The sequence below is a fragment of the Mauremys reevesii genome, linkage group 10 (assembly GCF_016161935.1).
Source record: "Mauremys reevesii isolate NIE-2019 linkage group 10, ASM1616193v1, whole genome shotgun sequence".
Taxonomy (NCBI): domain Eukaryota; kingdom Metazoa; phylum Chordata; order Testudines; family Geoemydidae; genus Mauremys; species Mauremys reevesii.
Window position 1 is genome coordinate 7,959,887 of NC_052632.1, and position 14,786 is coordinate 7,974,672.

At 43.9% G+C, this 14,786-nt stretch overlaps 1 protein-coding gene and 1 long non-coding RNA gene across 2 annotated transcripts in view; one reads left to right on the top strand and one right to left on the bottom strand.

Annotated features, from left to right (window-relative positions):
- The window catches only part of CERS3 (ceramide synthase 3), a 64,327-nt gene that overhangs the window by 8,679 nt on the left and 40,862 nt on the right, over positions 1-14,786 (top strand). The window lies entirely within an intron of this gene.
- The window catches only part of LOC120373110, a 61,410-nt gene continuing 51,249 nt past the window's right edge, over positions 4,626-14,786 (bottom strand). Inside the window, exon 5 of the long non-coding RNA XR_005585389.1 lies at positions 4,626-4,759. This is a non-coding gene — a long non-coding RNA (uncharacterized LOC120373110). The remainder of the gene's footprint in view (positions 4,760-14,786) is intronic.

Sequence of the window (14,786 nt, forward strand, 5' to 3'; positions counted from 1 at the left end):
CACATTTTTCCATGTGGGAGGGGGGAAATACATTGACAGACATTCGGTACCCACATGAAGAAGCAGGGGATTTGGCTCCCAAGTCAGCTCCAGGGGTTTTGATGCCAATGTGTCTTTCTAGCCTACCCAGGCATTTCCTTGCTTCAGAGTGCTTTATTTTCATCAGTTTCTAAATCTTGATGAAATAATGTTATGTTAGCAGGATTGGGGGGGGAGGTTAGCAGAGAAATTACTATTTTTTTTTATTAAATGCCAGGTGATGTAGAACATTCTCAGTCTTAAGCTATTGGAAACAACTTTTATGCCACTGTAGACTATTATCAGACAATAAATAACTACCATCTGACTGAGAGAGTTTAGCAGAACGAAACCTCTTAAAACTAAACTGCAGGCCTTTCTTTGGACTCTCATACTCACCAGCTCTGAATTCTAGAAGTTAAAAGTTTAGCACGGCACAACTATTTTACTAAATAAGCCTTTTCTTACGAGACATCCAGTTGGAATGAATCTTTTAAAATATATTCTGGTTTTATCATTTCTCTTTTGTATAGCTACTTAGGAACTATGAGAGTAGAATTCACAACCAGGATCTGGGTTCATTGAGTCAGGTAAATACAGCTGGCTGGAAAATGGGGAATAATTATCAGTGTTTCATTTTTTGATTGAAGTTTCCAATCGGCCCTATAGATAAGGGCTTTTCTTGCTTCTACTTGTAAATTAATTATTTGGATAAATTCACCTATTAGCTGGTTTTCTTAAATCTTTGAGGATTTTTTTTAAATCCTGCCACAGTGTGATTCTTCACCATTGATTCTGTGCCTATATAGCTGAACTGTCACTTGCCTAGGTAGGTGGGACATTCATTTCTGGAATTTGTGTTCTCTAGTGGTCATTCAGAGATGGTTTCTGGCTATTTTTAGTTAATAGGGCAAGATGCCTCTAGTTTGCTTTGGTTTCCCTTAGTGTTGAGGTTTGTCATCCCCTCATGGAAAGCACTCGCTAAGTGCGGTGGTAACTGAAAGATCAGTGGGCAGTTTTGGCCAGTTGATGGAGATGGCTTAGAGTTGAGTTCGCTTGTTGTTTAGGCAATAATATATTTATTTAATGTTGTAATGGAGTCCAAGTATTGTGGTGAGTGGCACCCAAGAAATGCTTTAAAAGATGTTTAAAATTGGTGTCTTCCATTGTATTATCTACAACTGTGCTTGGCAGAATTTGATTTTTATTTTTTTAATAATTTCAATGGATAATATCAATGTTTATTTGTAAGCATTTTTTAAAGATTTTTATCAATTAAGTTTTCATAGTTCTGTGAATATATGGGGTGGCAGACAATTTTTATTTAATGATAGTAGACATTTCGATTCAGAAAGTTAAAGCTTTATCAACAGTTAACACACTGTCAACTTCATGTGTCAAAATATACCAAGTAAATATCCTTAAATCAACCAATCGTACCTGTTTTTACTATTCATTCACTAGTCCCTTTGTAACCAGCCTTATTCAGGTCTAAATCACTGGATTTGGACTCTCATAAGTTCTCAAGCAGCATTTTTCTTACATTGTCTAGCTGTACATTTGAATGATTCTAGATGGAAATATATTTTTGTCTATTTGCATATGTCCATGAAATCGACATTGATCAGTAAAAATCTAATTCTTCCAAGCTCCTCTAAAACAGGTTTGAATTTCCTTCAATCAAACACAGGGGTTTGGGGCAGATGAGAGCAACAGTGAAGAGGTTGTGAGTCAAGGCATCACAAATATCCCGATGCCTCTATGAAATGAAAGGGACTGTATTAACCAAATGATACATGAATCAACTTGCTCTGCGCTTCCCTCGTTGGGAAAGCGTTCTTAGATGTTCTGTTTGTTTGGCTCACAGTCACGATTCAGATGTGGGGAAATGTAGAAATAGTCTGAGTTGCACAGCAAAGTGGTAATGTTGCTTTTCTGAACTAAACCTTCAAGTTAAATGTTTCTGTACAGCTTCAGTTTGAATACCACTCCCAGTTTTATATAGTAGGACTGAAGAAATGAAATGCACCCAGCTCATAAAGGATGCTGTACTTCTCCCTCCTCCTCCCCGCCAAAAAAACCACCCTTTGATCCAAACAACCTTGAGTTTTGGGGAAATTTAGACCCCAGTCCAAACTTATTGCATTATCGTATACGGATTACTGTTTTATTGTTGCTAGCAGAACCAGGGAGCAGAGGGAGAGGGCTAACTGAGCCTACCAGCCTCCCTCCAGAGCCAAAACTTTGGAAGCCACATGGCCCCAGCAGTTATCCCCATCTCTCTTGCCAGCAGCACCAGGAGGTGGTGCCTTTATATTCCCAGGGATGCCATCAGTTCCAGACTCTGTCAGCTGTTTTGTGGAAGACATGGTACAAATGGCCTTTGGTTAATACCATATCCTAATTATAACTGGATGTCGTATTTAAATATTCATTTGAAGTGAAACAAAATTGATAAGATCATAAATATGCAGGGCTAGATCCTCAGTGGGTATAAATCAGCATAGCTCTATAAACATCAATGAAGCTATGGCAGTTCATACCACCTAAGCAACTGGACCCTACTATGGAGTTAGTTTTCTGTAAAGTATCCAGTTGACACTGAGCCATGAAGTGCTCCATTATATAATCAGAAAAAGTGGAGTCCCTTTCCCAAATTTTATGTTCAGATCCACCCTGGAGTACACAATTACCTAATTATGCCCATATGTCTGTGCAGTTTTGTGTATTGTGAGGTTATTTTTCTGTGTTACTACTACATCATCCTTGTGTTTGTGTATAGAGCAAAATTAGAAAAGAGGAGAGAAATGCTCAGATGTACAACGAAATAGCTACACCATAAGGTTTAGAGCCATTCTCCCTTAACTATGTTGAAACCAGCAATAGTAAAGACATTCTGCATTATTACTCAAAAGTTGCATCCCGTGGTTTTGCACAACATCAGGATTGCCCTCAGTCTGAAATCTTGAATTGCAGCTTTACTGGGTGGGTCTTGGAAGAATTTGAAGGCGTTCTGCAGATGGGGCGTGTTTACCTATGAGAAAGTAGCCAGCATGTATGCCTGTTTTTTGCTAACACACTAGCATGCTCTGTGACTGAACCACTGTAAAGGTAGGCACTTTTTCTTTTCATGCTATATATTGAGGATCTGAGTTGTTAGCATGCACTGGTCTCTAACATTGTCTGGCTCATAAAGAAAAATAGCAATTCTATTAACACAACTTAAAACAAAGTGTTTGAATGAGCCAGATGTTTGGGATAGGTTTTAGCAAGCCATTATTTGAAAACTCCTTTTTATATTTTATGACTGATTCATTTGGAGATGGTTCTTGTATTTTGAAATAGGTTTACTTTTTAAATTCGTGAGTAAAGGTTAGAATAGCAGCTTTTGCCCCTCTCCTATTTTACCTATTTGATCACTATCCCATAAAGTTTTAATGGGATAGTGCTAAATTCTTACATTCAAGGAGTGAAAAATCATTTTTTAACAGGAAAACTCGGTGAACTAACTACAGAGATTTATGTTTGTTTCTTTTTGCAAGTTTTAGGAAAATACTTGAATTCAAGTCACATGAGAGAGATGGCTGTGGTTTTTGTGGGGATTTTTTTTAATTTTATTTTTGTAAAAAAAATAAAAATAAAAACCAAGAAAATTGTTCTACAGGAAAGAAAAAAAAAAGTAGATTTAATGTCAGAACATGAGATATCTGTTCTATATGAAGATCGTTCTGACCAAAGAGCTGAAACAGGTGTTGCCACAAATCGCACAGTGAAATGAGTTAGCACAACTATTACTTTCAGAGTGATGGTATCACACTTCGCATGCCCCTGCAGAGAGCTTTTTATGAGGAAACCCACACATTTTTTGGCCTATACCTTTTTTTTAAGATAGATTTTGTAATTTCCTAGCCTCCGTGTCAGAACCCCCCTCCCCCCCCCCCGACACACACCTCTTGTCATTAAATAAATGTTGACCAACTCTACTGGTAGACACATGAACCAATTTGCGTGCATTTCTGGGGCTGGCCAAACATATGGGATTCCTGTCATGAATCCGGTACCTGTATATTTAACCACATTTTCCACAGACCATGCTGTTTATAAAGTCATAACTAAATTAACTCAAAACCAGTTCAGAGGCTTTTTATCATATTCCTTATCCAGCATTATTTCAAGTTTAAAATAGTAGCTGTTTTTTGACATAGCTCTGATAAGAACTGTGTAGCGAGAGTTGAATTTTTTCACTTTCTCTCCTAACTCAGCAGAATGGATATAGTCAAACTCTCTAGAACAATTCATCTTTGGGCAGAGACACAGCATGAAAATTTTCAGCCTGAAAGGAGACTCTTTCCAAAAGTTTTGCACATGTGAAAACAGGGAAAGTATAATAAAAATTGAGCTGCTGTCTTAATTATAGCAATTGCTACTGAGTGAGCACTATTTTATATATGCTACAATAGTAATCAAATAGGTAATGTGATAGAGTAATAAAGGACATAAAAATCTTCTGACTCATAATTAAATGAAACGCTGTAGTTCAGATTTTATATTGTTATTAAGGAAATTTGGAGTTAGAGGTCCTACAGCAATCATAACTCAGCTCTGTTGTGCTTGCATATTAGTTTCTACTGTTTCCATCATAAGAGACCCAGCAAGTTTGACTACTTTCAGTTTTACTCTGCTCTGCCACCAATTATATTTGCATATTCCTCAGGGAATCGTCCATGCTGCAGCATAGATCCTGTGAAAACAAAGTTTAAATGGAACTTAGTGATTGCATATTCAAAGGAAGTTGATGGAGATGGCTCAGAGCTATCAACCTGCATTTCAGCACTTCACAGGTTAGAACATAGTGCAGACTATGCACCTGTCAAAACAGATGATCCATCTAAACCTGAGACACCTGATGCCAAGGATGCAGATTGGGCCATGTCTCTCTGATGGACAGATGCACAGGACTATCACTATTTTAGATTGAATTTGATTGACACTAAAATGGCCATTGGGACTATATTTTTAACATAAATATTATCAATGGTGAAATTAATTTTAAAATGTGATGCTGGGAGGATGTTGCAGAGAAACTAACCAACAGTGATGGGAAGGCAACCATAGGGAGCGAGTTTAGATCATGTGGAACTGCTCTGCTCTAGAGTTAACTCTTAAAAAAACCAAATCCTGGGAAGATTTGACTCTGGGCTTAAAAAACAAATAGGCACATACTTAGGCCATGGTCTTGTGATTGTTGAAGTCCATGGCAAGATTCCCATTGACGACAATGGTACAGGAGAAAAGATTGCTTGCAAAGAAAATCGAAGTGTGAAACGTAAAGAGTCAAGGGAAATTAGAAAATTGATAGTCTGTTTTTAAGCCAACCTCGTGGTTTTTTGAGGCCTGACTTTTTTTTTTTTAATGTTTGGGGTTGGCAATGCTGTGGCTAGCTCTGCTTCAGACATCTTTCCACGATAAGTGTAACTTCAACAAGCAGTTGGTTGGTCCCAAGGGCCTCCCACAATTTTCAAACCCTGCTCATTGCTCAAAGCCAAAAGTTTAGGTGGGACACTAATCCTTATTAATCCTTTTGAAAAGGGCTCTTTAATCCTCCTTGTAGCAGTCAGGCTAAATATTGTCCTGCTGCTTTGGAGCCTGCTATCTGAATGATTAGACGTGGCCTGGCAGTCTGGAGCATTGGCGTGACTGTCTCCTCATGGCTGCCTTATCAGGAGGAGCTATTCCGATAAATTAACTGCTGTGAATGGCACAGAGAATTGGGGTGAAGGTTTATTGCCATTGCTAAGCATATCTTCCCCCAATGGCGCCCTACGTTCCTCTTGACTTACTTCAACAAGACTCTTATCCTGCCTGAGGAGCACAGAGGGTTTTATGCTCCCTGTAACAAGGTGTGGCTTGCCCCAGGGGCTGGAGAACCCAAGGTTAAGCCGGCCTTATTATAGGATGAAACTCACCTGAGAGGGGTCCGGTGATTCCAGTACAAAAGGAGCAGGACTCAAGGGGGGAAGCCTAGGAAATGGCAGTAGGAGCAAGAAGGCTCCTTCAGGGCTCTGAGTCAGTACGGGGGGAAGCCCACGAAGCAGGAGAGAGTGAGGAAATCTCTTCAGGCAGGGAGGTACCTTGTATAACGGGGAAAGACTGCAAAGGCTCACCTGGAAAGGCCTGTAGAGAAGGGCAAACTGCAGGCATGAGGTGCTGGGAAGCAGAAGGATAGTCCCTGGGGAGGTGGGACTGTGCCCTGCTGAACCTGGGATGAAGATTGTGAATGTGTGCTTTATTTTGGATTATCAATAGAGAGACACTGAACTGGGGTTGGGGCCTACAGCTGGCATGCAGCTGAGGATTCAGTAAACTGGCCCCCAGGAAGGGATTGTTTGGATTGAGTGAGTTCTTCTTAAAGGGCCCTGTAGAGGGGGAAAACAGAGGTAGCGTGCCATAGAGAGACCTCTCGCCACGAGGCAGCACCTGGAAGATGGTTGCCTGTCTTGCACTCCCATTTAGAAGACTGAGCAAGGCTTTTATTGTTAGGATAGGCAGCAGAGTGCTAGTGCATGTGTCGTGGTACTAAGACTCTAAGCGTGTCCAGTACAAAATAGTTTTTTAGAAAAGCTGACGTGAATCCAAAGGAGCCGATTCTCTGCTAGTTAATAAAAGTGCTGTACCTTCTCCCCTGACCAGTCTGACTCTGGAATGGCTGCAAACACATGACATGGGGTCAGGTGCTTTGTCAAACTAAAGATGAAAGTAATTATTCCTTGGACTCTAGTGAAATCATTTCTTGCATTTTGGTGCTATTGCCTCGCATGGTAGGTCTAGCATTGCTACATGTACAAATGAAGCTCTTATTTAGCAGGTAGAAGGTGAATAGGATTTGGCGCAGAGCTGGATATGTTTGTAAGAGGTGCTGTAATCCCGGGAATTTTTTTTTTTTTAACCCATGAGACATTTTGTCTTTTCATTCATAATCAACGCAATTGAATTAAGCTCAAATGCAAATTTATGGAACTATGTGCCACCTTAATAAAAGATCATCTTGACCGTGAATACAGAATAACCATGCGAAAGCAATTGAACTTAACTCTAACATCATTTTCAATGACTCTACTGACTTGCAGCGTTTTGGAAAATGATGAATGGTAGATTTAAACCTGTAATTGATCCAATAGATGGCGGCTTAGTTTGGATTTAGGGAACCAAATGAAAAGGATTGGTGGGCTAGTTTTGCAAAGGGCGAGAGAAAGGGACACCTGACAATGAACCCTTCTTAAAAGTCAGAACATAAGTTGTTTGCTTTTATTTTTTGCATGTCTCTCAGTTTGGAAAAGGAAATGTAGTCATTAGTTTCAAGTCAATTTCACTGTCACATTCTCATGCACAAGCACAATGCTGAAGTTGTACCTTATACAGAGGATGGCGTGTTTGGCTTTGTTTTTATTTTGTTGTTCATTGGAATAATTTTACATTTTATTCTACTTTAATTTCACAGAACTATTTTTCTTGGCCTTAGATTTTGTAAAAGCATTTTTTTTTAAATCTTAATTTTGGGCCAAATGTGACTCAAGTATTCCTTTTGTTAGTCATATCAGAAGCTTGCTAGAGGGAGTGTGAATGGTCACTTGGCAGTGTTGTGAGAATTTTGCCATTTTACAATTATTTACAGAATTACTAAGGAACATCATTCAGCAGCTGTGTCTCAGTACTTATGAGCCTGGACCATTTTGGGTCCTCTAGAATCCTGCCAAGTTTATCAACTCTTTTATTTCTTATTCTATAAAGGTTCTTCTACCGCCCTCATCATTGTAGTATTTGAGTGTCTCCAAAAGTGCACTAAGCAACACCATTATTATCTGTGTGGTTCATTATCTCTCTTGCATTCTCTCCAGGGGGAGGATTGTATGGGGAGTGGAGGGGTTTGGGTTTGGTTATGGCAGAAAGTTCACTTGTGCCTCAGGAGCACAACTGTCAACCATGGTCTTCATACCAAGTTTTAGGTGATCTCTTAGATATGCTGGGACCAGGGCCTTACAGATAAGGAATGAGAACTTGAACTTGACTCGGTATCCTATGGGAAGCCCGTGAAGAGAGTGGAGAACAAGTCTGATGCATTCCTAGTAGCCGTTGTTGCTGAGAAGATGCTGCAGTGTTCTGTACTAGTTGGAGATTCCTAAGGTCTGATGGCTTTCTATCTACCTATATTGCATTATCATTGTGCAGCTCAGAGGAGACAACAGTATGTATAACTGCGGCCAAATCTTTGTCAGTTAGGATGGGATGGAGTCCCCTGCCAACTGGAAATGATAGGAAGTGTTACTTTCAGATTCTGTTATGTGAGAGATTAGTATCCAGGAGAACTCCTAACCTACAGACTTAATTGACCAGTTAGCCCTGAACCAAAGAAAACTACTCTGTTTCTGTGAACTCTTCAGAATGCTTTTCTCTGCCCACCAGCATCACCTCTGTCTTAAGTGGATTCAGCTTGCATCAAGAACCTCCTTTGCTACTCACTGGGGAAAACATAATGTCCCATCTACAGAAAAATGGTCTCCAGAGCCAATCTGCAGCACAGGAGGAGAGGCAAGGCTGGGGACTGGTATGAGAGAGTGAAGAGAGGGAGAGCAGTTCTTTAAGGGATTAGTTTGATTGCAGAAGGAAGGGTGCAGTTGAAGGAGTTGGAGCTATGTTGTCAAGATACAGCAAGGGTAGTTAGAGAAGAGGCATCTGAGGCCAATTGACTGGAGATCACAAAACGATTACGATGGGGTGTCTGGTAAATGGGGAATGGCATGAAGGAGTGGGGGAGAAAGAGAGGAAGTGGCTGAGGTGGTGAGTCATTCCAGCATTGAAGGTCACACAAATAGGTGAAAGAGAGGCCATGAGAGGGGTAGGAAGGGTGATCAGTGTGGATACTGAATGAATTCAAGTTAAAGGACAGGGAGACTGAGATGAGAAAGAAACGGGAGAGCCAGACATCAAAGCCAGAGAAGGAAGAAAAGGAGCCAAGGGCCCACGTATGTTAGGAGAGGGGAGAGATGAGTTGGATGGAGTGGACTTCAGAGAAGGAAAAAGTTGGCGGGAGGGAGGAGAAAGTATGGAAAAGACAAGGAGGATGCCAACATGTGGAGAAGATCCACCTCTCGGGGTGGGAGAGAAGGACTGGGCAACCCCTGGAGCAGAGTTGGAGGGAGATAGCCAAATTTCAGTGAGAAAGAGGAGGAAGCAGGGGGTGGATCACAAACTGAAATAAGCTATTTGGAAATGGGGCTTTAGTTCTGTATGGAGTGGGAGGGAAGGACCCAGAGAGCAGAGGGATGGGAAGAAGATTAGTAGGGAGCGAGCCCCTGCGGGTGGCTGAAGATAAGGAAGGGAACAGGCATAGGAGGAGTGCTTGTGTGGAACGTGTACTGCCAGAGGAGGGGGTGGAGACAAGAATGAGTGAGCCGAGACAATCGAGAGGTCTATGGCTGCAGCGATAGGAGGAAAAAAGGCAGCAGAACGCGTGGGAGCAGAATGGAAGGTGGTGGGGCGAGTGGAACAGGACGGGAAGGGTAAAGTAAATAAAGAACATGGACAACATCTGGAAGATGTAGTGAGAAGGAAAAGACAATGGTGCAGAGTGGGAGGGAATTTGTTTTATTTTAGATTTGCCTGTCATCCACTAGGATATATGGACCTAACCCCAGGCAGTGCTTCCATTAACTTCAGTGAGCAATGAATCAGGCCCTGCCCCTTGTGGGACAGTGCATTGTAGCTTTCAGTGCTTAAGATACTGCCTCGCACTTAAACAATAACAAATCTGGATTTGTGTCCTCCAGGTTTGTGCTTGTTTTTTGGGGGGGGTTCTTATTCTCCTTATGATGAACACCAGGCATGATGCAGTGTTCGTTTCTTCCAAGTTTCCATGTACCATTGTGCATTTGAAAGACTTGATAGGTTGACACTGATTGTGTCAGAACTTTCAGTTGTAGGAATACTATCCTGCAGCTGATTAGTGTTGGGACACACCACGTTAATAATCCCGAATATTTTCTAAATGCCTGTCTTTGTTTAGCTTTTTGTTTTTTAAAGGTACCTACTTTACATAGTAGGAGGTTGTATAATCTCATGAACTTGAGTTTGGGCAAAACATTTTCTCTTTTCACCTGCTAAGTGGTTGTATTCAGGAATCATAAAGGCAATCAACAATAGATCCTGGGATCCTTTACTGTGACGGACGGACGCTGCCTGGTGTTAGCAGACCACAAAGTCTGCTGCTAAACCCAACAGCAGCACCTTTGTAGCGTTCATTGCCTGGTCTTAAGCAGCAAACGCTGTGGTTGGTGAATCTGTGTCCTACTTAGTCTTAGCCCCCCAGCCCTTTCCCTGATTAGCATTGATGATTAATAGCTTGGAGTAGCTTCACTATCTCTCCTAGCATCTGGGAAACTTCAGTCATATCTGCTCTCCTCTAAGTCCCTGTACCAGCTTTTCCAGTCTTGTCACATAATTTAACCTTCCTAGTTCTTTGATCATTCTGTAGTCTGCTGGATCTGTTCTGTCTCTGTCTCTGCCCTGTAGGCAGTCTAGCAAGACACTTAGAGAAGCCATGGCTTCCTGCCCCTGCTTATGCAACCCCTGCATTCTATATGCCTTCTCACTATGTTAAAAGCTAAGGAAAGGCTCTCTCACCTACCTTCCCCCAAACTTTGGTTTGGATAAAATATCACCTATCCCTGAGTCTGGTTTTTGCTTTGCAAAAGAGTAGCTCAACTGAGATTTTTTTGTAAAGCCATTCTAGTTTTTGTGGAAAGGGGACAAATCCTAGCTGCCCGTCTGTACTTTCCCCAGAGTTTGGTGACCCAGATGCAATGGACCCTGGTTCCAAACAGCGCCTGGCTTTAGTTGGGGAAACCCAACCAATTAGGTTAAGTCAGATCAAAACCTGGCCTCCTTTGCCAAACCTATTAAAAGTACAAGGTGAAAATGTTTTAACAGAACATATCACAAAGTCTAAGCAATAGATCTGTAAAATGAGCATCACTTTGATATTCTCTGGCTGCATGTGTGCTTCATGCTTAAATTACATAAGGATTCAGTAGAGCCAGTCTGAAATTCCTCAACCGATCAGTCCTGATTTTCCTGTCTTTTCAGCAGGTTGTTAAAACTTGACTGGACAGGCCAGAGATGAAGGTCTTTCATTGGCAGTGGTGGATGAGCTTCCCTAATAGAATGTGTTTAATTTCTAGGATTCAAGGGAACTTTCCAGCTTCCCGAAGTATGTTTCATTGGGAGATCATGCTCTGCAAGGGCCCTGAAGTAAATGGCAAAGCTCTTATTCCTGTCACTGGGCAGTAGGGTTGGACTTCAGGGAAGTGGAGGTCTTTTCACAGTGGTTCAGCAGAGCATGGTGCATTCAACTGAACTTAATTCCAAACTAAACACACAATCTGTTTGGTTGGCTCTGTTTGGAACTAGGCGAAAAGAATGGTGAACATAGCTCTCTGAGCAAGCTGGAGACTGCCACTGGGCATGCTTTCAAGATTCATGCAAGAGCCAGCTTGCACTTACCTGCAGTGGGAGTAAGGTTTGGGACTACTGTCGGGGAAAAAACTACGTGAGTCTTATGCAAACAAAAAAAGTTGACTGTCCTTGGAATCCATGAATCAGAGTCTGATCTCAGTTCCTCTGGTGTAAATCCAGATAAACTCCATTATAGCTAGTGCAAGTACCCTAGATTTATGCCGCTGTAACTAACCTGAACAAAAGTCTGTGGGATATATCCAGGTTTACACTTGTGTGACCTGCGACCAGAATCTGGCTCTAAAAATTGCCGTTCAGTAGCACATTTATGTTAGAGCTGCAGGTTGGATGGCAGCCTGAAACAGGCTTGTTGTGAAAGCCGCTTAACCAAAACAGAAGTGCAGCCAGAAAATAGCAGGCATAAGGGAGTGCCCTGACTAGATCCGCTGGGCTTTGTGGTGCTGGAGCAGGTTTTGCCAACCTCTCTGAAATGCTGGCAGCTGGCATTTGGCAACTGCCAAGTATTTGCTATATTTAGGGTTGAAACAATTTCCAGTGTTTAAAGCGTGTGTTTGAAATTGGTGCTCGTGGAAAGTGCCAGATTTGCAGCCGTGGGGAGTGAAGTCCTCTGTCTACAGAATGCATACAGCATAAGCATTTACAGGGCAAGCTTCCCAGCTACTGCTCTGGCAATGTGCCTTAAACCTGACCTGGACTGTCGGTTCAGACTTAGGGTATGTCAACACTGCAATCCAAGGTGGGACTGCATCTTGGGTAGGCCTGCACTAGCTTTCCCTGCACCAGCATGGCTAACAGCAGCAGTGTAGCTGTGTCAGCATGAGCTGTAAGAGCACGCGGGGAACCCTGGGTATGTATTTGTGTTGCTAGGATTGCAGTGTAGAAATTCCCATAGCCTACCCTACCGGCATGCCCAGGTGTAAGAGAGGCCCCAGCAAGCCTCTCCCACCCAAGACACCCAGAACAGGGGGAGCACAAGCGGGGGAAGAAGCAAGTGCCCCTAGCACTGCTACGGGCAACGAATGGGGCATGTCTGGATGGGATCATGGCCCTGTGCCAGCTTGTGGCTGCAGGGAAGCGAAAGGTGAACAAGTGCAGCGACACCTTCCTAACAAGTGTAACGAGAAATGCTGCATGCGCCCCTCCCTGTCCCCAAAGAGTCCTGGAGGCAAAGGGGCTGGCTAAGGTGCAGGGTGTGCCCCTTTCCCCCAAGCATCTCACAGCCTTCAAAGCCGCAGATTAGTCTTTACTGGGCAAAAATCACCCAAAGTGACTGGCAACAACAGCAGCAGCAGTCAAAATACCGACGTGAAGTAGACGAGGAGGATCCCATTACTGGTGACGGGTGGTGAACAAGGCACAGGGTGTGGACTGTGTGGTGCAAGAGGGGGCACACGCAGAAAAAGCAGGCTAGGCAGGGTCCTGGGACCCTGCTTACAAAATAAATTGGGCTCTAGTATTAAAACATAAGGCTGCAATGGAGGTTTTCTGGGACCAGCTGTTGCGCATCAGTGGAAGTGCTTGGAGAGAAAGTTGGGGAGCAAAGGTGGATGGGGATAACTGGGGGCAGCTGAGGAGAATTGTATGTATTCATAAGCTTGATGAAAGGAAAAATAAAGTGTCAAGGGGGCAATGGGATGGATCATTTGATGATTACCTGTTCTGGTCATTCCCTCTGGGGCACCTGGCACCGGCCACTGCCGGAAGACAGGATACTGGGCTAGATGAACCTTTGGTATGGCCGTTCTTATGTGGACTTAGAGGGAGGAGTTTTCAAAATTCCACTGGATTTAGGAAGGTGGTATCTGGCATAACTGAAACAAACATGGAGCAGGCAGTGGTTGCAGGATGTTTTTATTACAGAGGTGGGCAAACTACGGCCCGCGGGCCACATCTGTCCCGTGGGTGCCCGGCCCCTGAGCTTCCGGCTGGGGAGGCTAGTCCACAGCCCCTCCCCCGCTGTCCTCCCCTCTCCCGCAGAGTCGCGCGGGCTGTGCGCTCCTGCCGAGCAGAGCGGCGGCGTGTCTGGCTCTGGCCGGCGCGGCAGCCAGACATGCTGCTCTACATGCTCTGCTTGGCATGGTAAGTGGGCCGGAGGCTTGTGTAAGGGGCGGTCAAGAGACAGTCGGGGGCAGTCAGGGGACAGGGAGCAGGGGATGGTTGAATGGGGCAGAGGTTCGGGGGGGAGCAGTCAGGGGATGGGGAATGGGGCTAGATAGGTGTGGTGTCCCAGGGGGCCTATTGGAGGGGGGTGGGGGGGTCGGGGCACTCAGGGGACTGAGAGCAGGGGGGTTGGATGGGGGTGGGGCCCCAGGGGGCGGTTAGGGGACAAGGAGAAGGGGGGGTTGGATGGGTCAGGGGTCTTGAGGGGGGCAGTCAGGGGCAGGAAGTGGGAGGAGGCGGATAGGGGGTGGGGGCCAGGCTGTTTGGGGAGGCACAGCCTTCCCTACCCAGCCCTCCATCCAGTTTTGCAACCCCAATGTGGGCCTCAGGCCAAAATGTTTGCCCACCCCTATTTTATTAGGATACCAAAAAACAATCAAATGATAAATGTAAGGGATAAAACTACTAGGCAGTCCAGCACTCCAGACAGACCATGCTGTTTTGCTGAGCTGAGATCAGAGACTAAGTCCTGACTCTCAGGCCAAGGTAGTGCCTTGAGCAGCTTCCTGGTGGAAGGGACTGTTCTGTTCAAGGGCCTACCCTGCCCCTCCCCATCAAAGCACAGAGTAATATTAATATGTTCCTAATGGACTTGCATCTAGCATTACTTGCCTGGTGGAAGCGTCCTGTGGGAGGAGAAAAGAGGAATCTCAGAGGACCTTCCTTGTCTAGCATAGGAAAAGTTGCATGCATATTTGTTTGGTATCTTCCTAGCAGAATGGGAGGGTCTGCATTTTGTTTGAATTGTGGTGCAGAAGTAGAGAACTGTGCCACAGGGATATGCCCCAGAATCCCATTCATAGAGGCATTCTGCATGCTCCCATGGATTCAGGTTTATTGAGAAGAAGAAGCAGGGCCCGTGAATCTCATGCTGCGTGGATCCACCAGTCATTGCTGTGAATCCGGGAGACAGGAGCTGTGAGGGCTACAGCAGAAGCCTTCATGCTGTAGTAGAAACTTCAGGGGCTCTATGCTGCTGCTGCAGAGTCTGGCTGGGACTGGATGAATCCTTCGCCTTCCCAGTGCTGCAGAAACCCCCTGAATTGTACTCTGCCACTCGTGTTTGGTATCTGTGTGTG